General features: G+C 41.7%; 1 protein-coding gene across 1 annotated transcript in view; it reads left to right on the top strand.

Annotated features, from left to right (window-relative positions):
- LOC118400241 (neuroendocrine convertase 2-like) overlaps nucleotides 1-13,452 on the top strand; it is a 67,234-nt gene that overhangs the window by 48,483 nt on the left and 5,299 nt on the right. The window lies entirely within an intron of this gene.

Here is a 13,452-nt window from a genome sequence, read left to right as displayed (position 1 = left end):
TTCAACAAAGATTAGCACAATGTGAATAGTGATAATTTTAAATTTCAAACATCATGAATTCATAGCCGATGTGAAAACTTTAAATTTCGTCCTTATGATCGCAAAAATTTAAAACTTATACTAGGGAAGGCAATTGGCACATTTGATCTGAACAATATAATACAATATATTTGACTTGATAGTTACTGTAGACACTGTGGGAGCATGTAGGGTGGAGTCCTGCCACTGACCATAGAGAGCTCGTCTATGAGCTCCTCTATGGCCAGGCTCCAGGGTACGGTGTCTCCAGGATACAGGGATAAGGTCCTAAAACAATATAAATGTAGAATGTTCCGAATATACTATCTTAAGTACAAGCAACAGAATGTTTAGAAAGGTTTCACCTACTCTCCCAATAATTTTCAATCCTTTTAATTCTGTCTTTTGTACATACACTCTTAAAAATAAAGGTTTTAAGTTAGAACCATATGAGTTTTCTGGCTCCACAAAGAACCTTATGTGGGCCAGTTCTTCCAAGAACATTTCTTAATAAAGCAAATCGGAGGAAAACGCTACCGAAGTTTTATCAACACATCGTCTCCGCTACTCACTCATCAAGAATTCTTGACCTTTGCTACATCAGGAAATGTATAGACAATGGTGTTCTCACTGTGACAATTAGAACTCACCCAAACCAGAAAATGTGGCTAGATAGCAGCATTCGTGCAAACCCCCGAACTTAACCATGGCAAGGTGACTGGGAAGATGGACAAGCACAAACAATCCAGCTATGCCCTTCATAAGGCAATCAAACGGGCTAAACATCAAAGTAGAGCTGCAATCCAGAGGTTCAGACATGAGACATATGTGGCAGGGAATCCAGACAATCATGGATTATAAAGGGAAAACAAGCTGAATAGCGGACACCAATGCCTTGCTCCCGGACAAGCTAAACACCTTCTTCACCCGCTTCAAGGAAAACACAGTGCTGCCTAGGCGGGCAAACAGCGTGAGCTCTCGTTCTCCATGGTCGAAGTGAGTAAGAAATTTAAGCGTGTTAACCCTCACAAAGCTGTCGGCCCAGACGGCATCCCAGGCTGTATCCTCAGAGCATGTGCAGAGTGTGTACTGACATTTTCAATCTATACCTATCCCAATCTGTTGTCCCCAATTGCTTCAAGATGTCCACCATTGTTCAGGTACCCAATAAAGTAAAGGTAACTAAACTAAATGTGCTCAGCCACCTCCTGTACTCCCTGTTCGCATAACAGTGGTAGTCCTGATTACCGACAACGATGAGACAGCCTACAGGGAGGAGGTGAGGGCCCTAGCGGAGTGGTGCCAAGAAAATAATCTCTTCTCAATGTCAATAAAATGAAGGAGCAGAATGTGAACTTCAGTAGACAGCAGATGGAGTACACTCCCATCCGAATTGATGGGAGACTGAAAAGCTTCAAGTTCCTCAGCATGCACATCACGGACAAATTGAAATGGTCCATCCAAGTGTGGTGAAGAAAAGGCATCAGCGCCTCATCAACCTCAGGAGGTTGAAGGAATTCAGCTTGGTCTCTAAGACCCTCATTTACTTCTACAGATGCAACATTGAGAGCATCCTGCTGGGCTGCATCACTGCCTGGTACGGCAACTGCACCATCCGAAATCGCAGGGCTCTCCAGTGGGTGGTGTGTTCAGCCCAACACATTACTGGGTGCAGACTGTCTTACCTCCACTACATCAACCGCTGTCACAGGAAGGCCAAGAAGATCATCAAGGACCTCTGCCACTTGAGACACGTTCTGTTCACCCCGCTACCATCTAGAATGCAAAGAGAGTACAGGTGCATCAATGCTGGGATAGAGAGACTGAAAAACAACTTCTATCTCCAGGCCATCAGACTGTTAAATAATCATCACTAGTCTCCACCCAGTAGACTGCCCTGAACATTAGTCACTGTTACTAGCCGGCTACCACCTGGTACTCAACCCTGCATGTTAGAGACTGCTGCCCTATGTACATAGTCATTGAACACTGTTCACTATAATTATGTTTACATATTGTTTTACCCACTTCATACAGTGCCGTCGGAAACTATTAGGACCCCTTGCCAGCAAAAACAGGTGTTTAGAGAAAAAAATTATAATCTGAAATTTCACATTTAAATACAGTGGGGGCAAAAAAGTATTTAGTCAGCCACCAATTGTGCAAGTTCTCCCACTTAAAAAGATGTGCGGTTTTGTCACACAACACAATGCCACAGACGTCTCAATTTTTGAGGGAGCGTGCAATTGACATGCTGATTGCAGGAATGTCCACCAGAGCTGTTGCCGGAGAATTGAATGTTTGTCTACCATAAGCCGCCTCCAACATTTTTTAAAGGAATTTGTCAGTACGTCCAACCGGACTCACAATCGCAGACCACGCATAATTACGCCAGCCCGGCTTCTTCACCTGTGGGATCGTTTGAGACCAGCCACCCTGACAGCTGATGAAACTTTGGGTTTGCACAACCGAAGAATTTCTGCACTAACTGTCAGAAACCGTCTCAGGGAAGCTCATCTGCTTGCTCATCGTCTTTACCAGGGTCTTGACCTGACTGCAGTTCGGTGTCGAATCCGACTTCAGTGGGAAAATGCTCACCTTCGATGGCCTCTGGCATGCTGGAGAAGTGTGCTCTTCCTAGATGAATCCTGGTTTCAACTGTACCGGGCAGATGGCAGACAGCGTGTATAGCGTCGTGAGTGGTTTGCTGATGTCAATGTTGTGAACAGAGTGCCCCTTTGTGGCGTTAAGGTTATGGTATGGGCAGGCATAAAATATGAACAATGAACACAATTGCATTTTCTTAATGGCAATTTGAATGCACAGAGATTCCGTGATGAGATACTGAGGCCCATCAGCTCATGTTTCAGCCTTATAATGCATGGCCCATTGTCACAAGGATCTGTACACAATTGCTGGAAGCTGAAAATGTTCCAGTTCTTCCGTGGCCTGCATACTCACCAGACATGTCACCCATTGAGCACGTTTGGGATGCTCTGGATCAACGTGCACGACAGCAAGTTCCAGTTTCCGCCAATGTACAGCAATTTCGCACAGCCATTGAGTAGGAGTGGGAAAACATTCCAAAGGACACAATCAACAGCCCGATCAACTCTGCAAAGAAGATGTACCCAGCTGCATGAGGCTAATGGTGGTCACACCAGATACTGACTGGTTTTCTGAACCACACCCCTATGTTTTTTTAAGGTATCTATGACCACCAGATCCATATGTATATTCCCAGTCATGTGAAATCCATAGAATAGGGCCTAATTTATTTGACTGATTTCCTTATATGAACTGTAACTCAGTAAAATCATTGAAATTGTTGCATGTTTTGTTTATATTTGTGACTCCCCTTTGGTACACCTACTGGAGAGCTCTTCTTTGTCTACACCCTTTCAGCGTCGTTCTTATCTTGTTAAACCTTAGCCCCATCCATCTCTTTAAAGATTCACATGTGAGGCCTTGTGCTAATCCGATTGAGTAGTGTAGTAAACAACCAAAGATTTCAAGACAAAACGTGGTAAAAGTAGTAGCCTATAATAAGGAAATACTCCAGGTAAATACACCCAGATCTAGTCCTTGGCTTATATCCTAGTCTGACTTTGGTGCAGGTCATGTTTTCTTCACATTACCGTCTCTGGTAAACACACACTGCAGTGCATTCGGAAAGTATTCAGACCCCTTTCCTTTTTCCACATTTTGTTACATTACAGCCGTTTTCTAAAATTGATTAAATATTTTGTTTTACCTCATCAATCTACGCACAGTACCCCATAATGACAAAGCAAAAACAGGATTTTAGAAAGTATTACATGGAAGACCAATAATTGTCCGTAATCACCGCCAGACACACCTGGTTAACTTGATGGGTCATGTAAACATCTGAGACATGCAGCAAGCTAGTTTAACAATGAACCATAATCCCAACCCATAAGGTCACGTTAGCTAGCCAGCCAGCTTTAGCTAGCTAACAGTATGCTTTAACTTGAAGTATTTTGTTTAGACATGTAGCTAGATAAGCAATGAACCATATTCCCAACCTATAGAGTATAGCAATACAGACCGATTGTTACAGCTAGCAAAAGCTAACCAACTAGATTCAATTTTAGTTAGCTAACTAACATTAGGCAATAACTAGCAATGCTAATGGCTCTGAGATATGAATAATATTACTACACAGATCATACATGAAATGTTAGATAGAGAGCGAGTCAGCTAACATTAGCTAGCTATCTAACAGTACGCTTTAACTTGCAAAGAAAATGACTTTATGACAAAATTAGAAACTTATACAATTTGATCTCTTCATGGAAGACTGCAAACCCTTTCTTTAAATGAGATGCCCTGTCTAATTTCTGTTTTGTTTGTACAGATTGCTAGGCCCATAGTGTCAAGTCACTCTGGTTCACACTGTCCGTGTGCAATGCTGTAAGACTGATCACATTTTTCTTCCTCTCTGTCACAAATGCCATGGTTGCAAATGCCATGGTTGACCTTAGTTTGATGATGTAATCCAGATACAACTGTTTTATACAACTGCCTTCTGTGTTCCCTTTTTGACTCCCTACGCATTTGCAATCAAATGCCAGAATTGTATTAATCACCTTATCTATGAACAGAAGATATTACATGGCAGAACAATCCAAACTCATCTCTCGGCATGGCCAGCCCATTCATTATCTCATCTAATCATAGCTTGCGGGAAGGTCCCTGTCTTTGTCCATGGCTGCAATAACTAGGCTCGTAATTTAACTATTTTATTTGTACTTACATATGGCATACAAGTTTGTTATTCAGGCACATTAACGTTCAAATGCCTCTCCTGTGAAGTAGTGACATATGTGTAACGGCCGTTAAAAGAACTGGACCAAGGTGCAGCAAGGTGAGCATACATACTTTTAATAGTAGATGTCTCCAAAAAAACGTGACGCTTAAGGATATGTGCCATCGAACAAAGTCAACTTTCCACAAATACAGGTGGGAAAAAGGGTACCTAAGTATGGTTCCCAAGCAGAGACAATGATAGACAGCTGTCCCTGATTGAGAACCATACCTGTCCAAAACATAGAAATAGAAAATCATAGAAACACAAAACATAGAATGCCCACCCCAACTCACGCCCTGACCAAACCAAAATAGAGACATAAAAAGGCTCTCTAAGGTCAGGGAGTGACAATATGCCTAGTTTCCTGAAACAAGTCACATTTTTGTGCAGTGTATATGCTGTATTCTAAATCCATGTGTATGTATAGTGAGTATGTTATCGTGTGTGTGTGTCTGTGCGTGTGTGTGTGTGTGCGTGGCTGTGCCAATGTTTCAGTTGCTTCACAGTCCCTGCTGTTCCATAAGGTGTTTTTAATCTGTTTTTTAAATCAAATTTTACTGCTTGTGTCAGTTACTTGATGTGGAATAGAGTTCTATGTAGTCATGGCTCTATGTAGTACTGTTTGCCTACCATAGTCTGTTCTGGACTTTGAAGAGACCTCTTGTGGCATGTCTTGTGGGGTATGTATGGGTTTCCGAGCTGTGTGCCAGTAGTTTAGACAGACAGCTTGGTGCATTCAACATGTCAATACCTCTCATAAATAAAAGTAGTGATGAAGTCAATCTCTCCTCCACTTTCTGCCAGGAGAGATTGACATGCATACTATTAATATTAGCTTCTGTGTACATCCAAAGCCCAGCCGTGCTACCCTGTTCTGAGCCAATTGCAATTTTCCAAAGTCATTTTTTGTGGCACCTGACCACACGACTGAACAGTAGTCAAGGTGCGACAAAACTAAGGCCTGTAGAACCTGCCTTGTTGATAGTGTTGTTAATAAGAAGGCAGAGCATCGCTTTATTATAGACAGACTTCTCCCCATCTTAGCTACTACTGTATCAATAAGGTTGACCATGAGGTTTTGCAATCTAAGGTTACTCCAAGCAGGTTATCATCTCAATTTGCTCAATTTCCACATTATTTATTACAAGTTTTAGTTGAGGCTCAGGGTTTAGTGAGTGTTTTTTTCCAAATACAATGCTTTTATTTTTAGAAATATTTAGGGCTAACTTATTCCTTGCCACCCACTCTGAAACTAACTGCAGCTCTTTGTTGAGTGTTGCAGTCATTTCAGTTGCTGTAGTCGCTGACGTGTATAGTGTTGAGTCATCCGCATACATAGACACTCTGGTTTTAATCAAAGTCAATGGCATGTCATTAGGAAAAATTGAAAAAAGTAAGGCGTCTAAACAGCTACTCTGGGGATTTTTTTATTCTAACTGGATTATATTTGAGAGGCTTCCATTAGAGAAACCCCTCTGTGTTCTGTTAGACAAGTAACTCTTTATCCACATTATAGCAGGGGGTTTAAAGCCAAAACACATATGTTTTTCCAGCACCAGACTATGATCGATAATGTCAAAAGCTGCACTGAAGTCTAACAAGACAGACCCCACTATCATTTTATCATCAATTTCTCTCAGCCAATCATCAGTCATTTGTGTAAGTGCTGTGTTTGTTGAGTGTCCTTCCCTATAAGATGCAGAAATGTTGTTGTCAATTTGTTTACTGTGAAATAGCATTGTATCTGGTCAAACACTATTTTTTCCAGAAGCGAACTAAGGGTTGGTAACAGGCTGATTGGTCAGCTATTTGAGCCAGTAAAAAAGGGGGCTTAACTGTTCTTGGGTAGCGGAATTACTTTAGCTTCCCTCCAGGCCTGAGGGCAATCATTTAATCCTAGTAAAAATTCCCTGTCTGAGGTCAGTTAGGATCACAACATTATTTTAAGAATGTGAAATGTCAGAATAAGAGTAGAGAGAATTATATATTTCAACTTTTATTTCATCACATTCCCAGTGGGTCAGAAGTTTACATACACTCAATTAGTATTTTGTAGCATTGCCTTTAAATTGTTTAACTTGAGTCAAACGTTAAAGGTAGCCTTCCACATGTTTCCCACAATAAGTTGGGTGAATTTCGACCCATTCCTCCTGACAGAGCTGGCGTAACTGAGTCAGGTTTGTAGGCCTCCTTGCTCGCACATGCTTTTTCAGTTCTGCCCACACATTTTCTATAGAATTGAGGTAAGGGCCATGTGATGGCAACTCCAATACCAATACATTGACTTTGTTGTCCTTAAGCTATTTTGCCACAACTTTGGAAGTATGCTTGGGGTCATTGTCCATTTGGACGACCCATTTGCGACCAAGATTGAACTTCCTGACTGATGTCTTGAGATGTTGTTTCAATATATCCACATCATTTTCATCCCTCATGATGCCATCTATTTTGTGAAGTGCACCAGTCTTTCCTGCAGCAAAGCACCTGTTGCAACATGATCCTGCCACCCCCGTGCTTCACGGCTGGGATGGTGTTCTTCGGCTTGCAAGCTTCCCCCTCCCCAATAAATTTGTGGAGTGGTTGAAAACAAGTTTTAATGATTCCAACCTAAGTGTATGTAAACTTCCGACTTCAACAAGATTGAACATTTCTTCAAATGCAGTCTCAAAAACCATCCAGCGCTGTGTTGAAACCGGCTCTCATGAGGACCGCCACAGGAAAGGAAGACCCAGAGTTACTTCTGGTGCGGAGGATAAGTTCATTAGAGTTAACTGCACTGCAGATTGCAGCCCAAATAAATGCTTCGCAGAGTTCAAGTAACAGACACATCTCAACATCAACTGTTCAGAATGGACTGCGTGAATCAGGCCTTCATGGTTGATTTGCTGTGAAGAAACACCAATAATAAAAGAGACTTGCTTGGGCCAAGAAACACAATTAATGGACATTAGCCTGGGGAAATGTGTCCTTTGGTCTGACGAAATTTGAGATTTTTGGTTTTTGGTTCCAACCACTGTGTCTACATGGTAGGTGAACGTATGATCTCTGCATGTGTGGTTCCCACCGTGAAGCATAGAGGAGGAGGTGTGAGGTTTGTCGGGGTGCTTTGCTGGTGACACTGTCTGTGTTTTATTTAGAATTCATGGCACACTTAACCAGCATGGCTTCCACAGCATTCTGCAGTGATACGCCATCCCATCTGGTCTTCACTTAGTGGGACTATCATTTGTTTTTTCAAAAAGACAATGACTCAAAACACACCTCCAGGCTGTGTAATTTGACCAAGAAGTAGAGTGATGGAGTGCTGCATCAGATGACCTGGCCTCCACAATCCCACGACCTCAACCAAATTGAGATAGTTTGGAATGAGTTGTACCACAGAGTAAAGGAAAAGCAGCCAACAGTGCTCAGACTATGTGGGAACTCCTTCAAGACCATTGGAAATGTATTCCAAGTGAAGCTGGTTGAAAGAATTCCAAGAGTGTGCAAAGCTGTCATCAAGGAAAAGAGTGGCTACTTTGAAGAATCTATAATCTAACATTTTATTTTGATTTTTTTAACACTTATTTTGGTTACTACATGATTCCATATGCGTTATTTCATAGTTTTGATGTTTTCACAACTTCTACAATGTAGAAAATAGTACAAATAAATAACCCTGATGTGTCCCTGAACAAAGCGGAGGTCAAAATCAAAAGTAACAGTCAATATCTGGTGTCTAGTATGGCTGGTGGCATTGTCATGCTGGAGGGTCATGTAAGGATGAGCCTGCAGGAAGGGTATCACATGAGGGAGGAGGATGTCTTCCCTGTAACGCATAGCGTTGAGATTGCCTGCAATGACAACAAGCTCAGTCCGATGATGCTGTGACACACCGCCCCAGACCACGATGGACCGTCCACCTCCAAATCGATCCCGCTCCATACAGGCCTCTGTGTAAGACTCATTCCTTCTACGATAAATGCAAATCCGACCATCACCCCTGGTGAGACAAAACCATGACTTGTCAGTGAAGAGCACTTCTTGCCAGTCCTGTCTGGTCCAGCAATGGTGGGTTTGTGCCCATAGGCGACGTTGTTGCCGGTGATGTCTGGTGAGGACCTGCCTTTACATACAACAGGCCTACACGCGCTCATTCCAGCCTCTCTCAGTCTATTGCGGACAGACTGAGCACTGATGAAGGGATTGTGCGTTCCTGGTGCAACTCGGACAGTTGTTGTTGCCATCCTGTACCTGTCCCGCAGGTGTGACGTTCGGATGTACCAATCCTGTGCAGGTGTTGTTACACGTTATCAGCCACCGTGTGGACAATCAGCTTTCCATCCTGTCTCCCTGTAGCGCTGTCTTAGGCGTCTCACAGTACGGACATTGCAATTTATTTCCCTGGCCACATCTGCAGTCCTCATGCCTCCTTGCAGCATGCCTAAGGCACGTTCATGCAGATGAGCAGGGACCCTGGGCATCTTTCTTTTGGTGTTTTTCAGAGTCAGTAGAAAGGCTTCTTTAGTGTCCTAAGTTTTCATAACTGTGACCTTAATTACCTACCGTCTGTAAGCTGTTAGTTTCTTAATGATCGTTCCACAGGTGCATGTTCATTAATTGTTTATGGTTCATTGAACAAGCATGGGAAACAGTGTTTAATTAAACCCTTTACAATGAAGATCTGTGATTCTTACAAATTATCTTTGAAAGACAGGGACGTTTACTTTTTTGCCGAGTTTATATTTATATATATTTTGCCGTTTTGTCTTTTATTTAATTGTTGACAGCAGTTGACACCATATTTATATTGGAGAAGGCGAGTAGCGACACATTTTAAATTGATCATGTTGTGATAAGTTGTAGCAAACTTTTTGAACAAAAATATGGAATATATTTGTTGTCTTAAAGGTAAGGTGTTACAGGCTTTGGTTTTTCCATTTATATTTTGAGGTTTGATGTTAGTACATAAGCATTTGGTGCTCAACAACTGCTGTCATCTCATTAGTCAGTATGTGTTACACTTGTACCAGCTAACAAGCTAGAGACAGGACCCGAATTCAAAAGTTAGATAACTAACTAGCGTACTAATCCAAAAAAGCAATCTAAAGCAATTGCATTGGAAATTCTGTCATGTCGATGTTAGCTAGCTAGCTGGCAGCTAATGTTTGCTAGCTGGCAAAGTTATCTAGTCAGCAAACGTGATCTACTTAGCTATCTAACTATATCATAACAAAGATCATCTTGCGCTAAATCATCTAGCAGAATTTCTTTATTCAAAAATACGTTTTAGGTTTTACCTAATGCTAGCTAGCAAGCTAACGTTTCCTAGCAAGCTATGTAGGACAGAGGTGCTAGCAAACATTAACTCGCTAGCTAGCTACTTAGCTAGCTGAGCAGCATGCTTAATCATCCAGCATAAATTCTGTATACATTCTTCACAACACTATAAGGGTACAAGGCGAGACCCAGATGCAATCACGGGAGGCAGATGGTTTGAGTCTCTGATATTTATTATAATCCAAGGGGAATGCAAGAGAATGGTCATGGACAGACAAAATCAGGTCAGAGTCCAGAAGGTACTGAGTGGCAGGCAGGCTCGAGGTCAGGGCAGGCAGAATGGTCAGGCAGGCAGGTTCAGAGTCCAGACAGGCAAGGGTCACAACCGGGAGGACTAGCAAAACAGATAGAAGGAAAAAGCAGGAGAATGGGAAAAACACGCTGGTTGACTTGACAAACAAGACAAACTGGCAACAGACAAGCAGGGAACACAGAAATAAGTACCCAGGGACTAATGAGAAAAACAGGTTACACCTGGATGTGGGTGGAGACACAAAGACAGGTGAAACAGATCAGGGCGTGACAGACAGACACACCGTCACATGATGTCAATGTCAACACAAAATTCTGGGCATATTCCAGGTCGTCTTCACTTCAACAAGTTTCATAGATGGGCAGATCTCACAAAGTCGGGGGAATTTCTCAGAAGCCAACACCAATAATATGGCTTAAGATCTTCAAATGAGGCCTTCCTAGAATAAATAAGTGTACCAATGCATCATCAAGGTTTCAAAAGTCGGCAAGACACATCATGGGAACTCTTTCTGTTCTTGGGACAGAGGAACAATGCATCACACCCAAAAGTGATAAAATAACCATTGTTTAACTGTGCAACAACTTAAAACAATGTTGCACGATGATACATAAAGGTTCAATAGTATACACATTTGTAAGTGCATGTATAAATGGTGAATAGCTGGACACAAATAGTGGCTCACTATTTGGAAAGCACTGACTGGCTATCACAGCATTTTGACCAGTTTGTTATAACCCATGTATTAATGGTTTATAATGCATTTACAAATGATTAAATAACCATCAATAATGTAATTACAAACCCTTTATAAACCCTTTACAAATGGTATCTTGTTGTAAAGTTTTACCAACACTTTCTTATCTGGTTTGATTATTAAACACATATCTGCACCAAAAGATATTACAAATTAAATGTAGTATCAAATATGATATGGGAAAAACATACACAAATAATAAAATATAAAGAAATCAAGAACTTTATTGAAATAATTTAATAATAATACATCTTGTTATGCAAACCTGAAAACAATGTGCAAGTTACATCAAACTTTGGAATCACAAAATATGATAAAAATAAGGCAAATAATAACAATAATTAACTTTTACAACTTCAATTGCTTCTGTACATACTAGGCATATAGCCTAATACACAAGGCATATAGCCTTATACCTTCCACTAGGCCTAAAGCCTAATATATGAAGAGTCAGAATGGGAACAAATTAAAAGCATGCATGGGTGTCACGCCCTGGTCGAAGTATAGTATGTTTGTCTTCATTTATTTGGTCAGGCCAGGGTGTGACATGGGTTTTTGTGGTGCGTTTTTGTCTTGGGGTTTTGTGGGGTGTCTAGCGTAGTCTATGGCTGCCTGAGGCGGTTCTCAATCAGAGTCAGGTGATTATCGTTGTCTCTGATTGGGAACCATATTTAGGCAGCCATATTCTTTGAGTATTTCGTGGGTGATTGTTCCTGTCTCTGTGTTAGTTGTCACCAGATAGGCTGTATAGGTTTTCACATTCTGTTTGTTGTTTTTAGATTGTTCGTGTTTTTTTTTCATTAAAGATGTATCGAACTAACCACGCTGCATTTTGGTCCGACTCTCCTTCGACGGAAGAAAACCGTAACAATGGGAGGTGAAATGACCAGTGACAATCTGAGCTATTTGGGTGAAGACTAGGATTCCCTTTACTCGTGCCTATGTCCACAATGAGTAACACTCACTGGAGCACCATAACCTAAAACAATTTTGGTTCCCTACGATGCATAACTGCTTTCCCTTGCATTATGGTGCAGCATAAACAAACCACGTCATATTCTCCTTTCTATATTTTAATCTAGGCTGTGAGGGTGTGATTGTCCCTCAGCCCTGTCTGCAACCTCAGTAGCATGTTGTCCAGTCTCTCCAGCCCTGTCTGCAGCCTCAGCAGCATGTTGTCCAGTCTCTCCAGCCCTGTCTGCAGACTCAGCAGCATGTTGTCCAGTCTCTCCAGCCCTGTCTGCAGACTCAGCAGCATGTTGTCCAGTCTCTCCAGCCCTGTCTGCAGACTCAGCAGCATGTTGTCCAGTCTCTCCAGCCCTGTCTGCAGACTAGGCAGCATGTTGTCCAGTCTCTCCAGCCCTGTCTGTCCTTGGCAGCACAGGAACAGCTTCTATTGGGGCGGCAGGTAGCCTAGTGGTTAGAGTTGGGACAGTAACCGAAAGATTGCTTGATCGAATCCCTGAGCTGATAAGGTAAAAATCTGTCATTCTGCACCTGAACAAGGCAGTTAATCCATTGTTCCTGGGCCATTGTTCCTAAGAATTTGTTCTTCACTGACTTTCCTTGTTAAATAAACAAATATTGACTGCCTGGTGCACAGGTGACATATCTACAGTGTAGTCCCCAAGAAGGTCTGAGAGCGGACAGTCCACCAGTGTCAGAGAGGAGAGAGAAATAATTGCATACAGTGTGTGTACATGTAGCCTAATAGTACATAACAAAAATACAACATTCACAGTTGTAAACTAAACCAGGATGATTTAGTTATTATGCTGACTACCAGCCCGAGCTTTCAAAAGTCATAACTATTGGCTAGCTACCTAGCTATCACCATAAGGGTTAGGGTTAGGCTTAGGCGACATTTATTCTTGCAATCAACAGCCAGCAGGCTTATTATTTTTAGGAATCATATCACAGATAACGACACAATTAGATATCTCGCTAAGTATTTATTTATATATCTAACTGATGACACCAGGCCGGCTAAAACTCCATCCCACACAAAACATGGTGACATTTCAGGCAGTCTTTTCAAACAGCTCTTACACTCAAATGACATGATCATCATTTTCACAATTTCACAGTATTATCCCAATCTCATAGTGTGGTAATATACAGTTGAAGTCGGAAGTTTGCATACACATTAGCCAAATACATTTAATCTCTGTTTTTCACAATTCCTGACATTTAATCTTAGTAACAATTCCCTGTTTTAGGACAGTGAGGATCACCACTTTTTTATGAATGTGAAATGGCAGAATAATAGTAGAG

This window comes from Oncorhynchus keta, chromosome 2 (genome assembly GCF_023373465.1).
Source record: "Oncorhynchus keta strain PuntledgeMale-10-30-2019 chromosome 2, Oket_V2, whole genome shotgun sequence".
NCBI lineage: Eukaryota > Metazoa > Chordata > Actinopteri > Salmoniformes > Salmonidae > Oncorhynchus > Oncorhynchus keta.
Note: the sequence above shows the minus strand (reverse complement) of the source record. Positions and strands in the feature narration are given on the sequence as shown.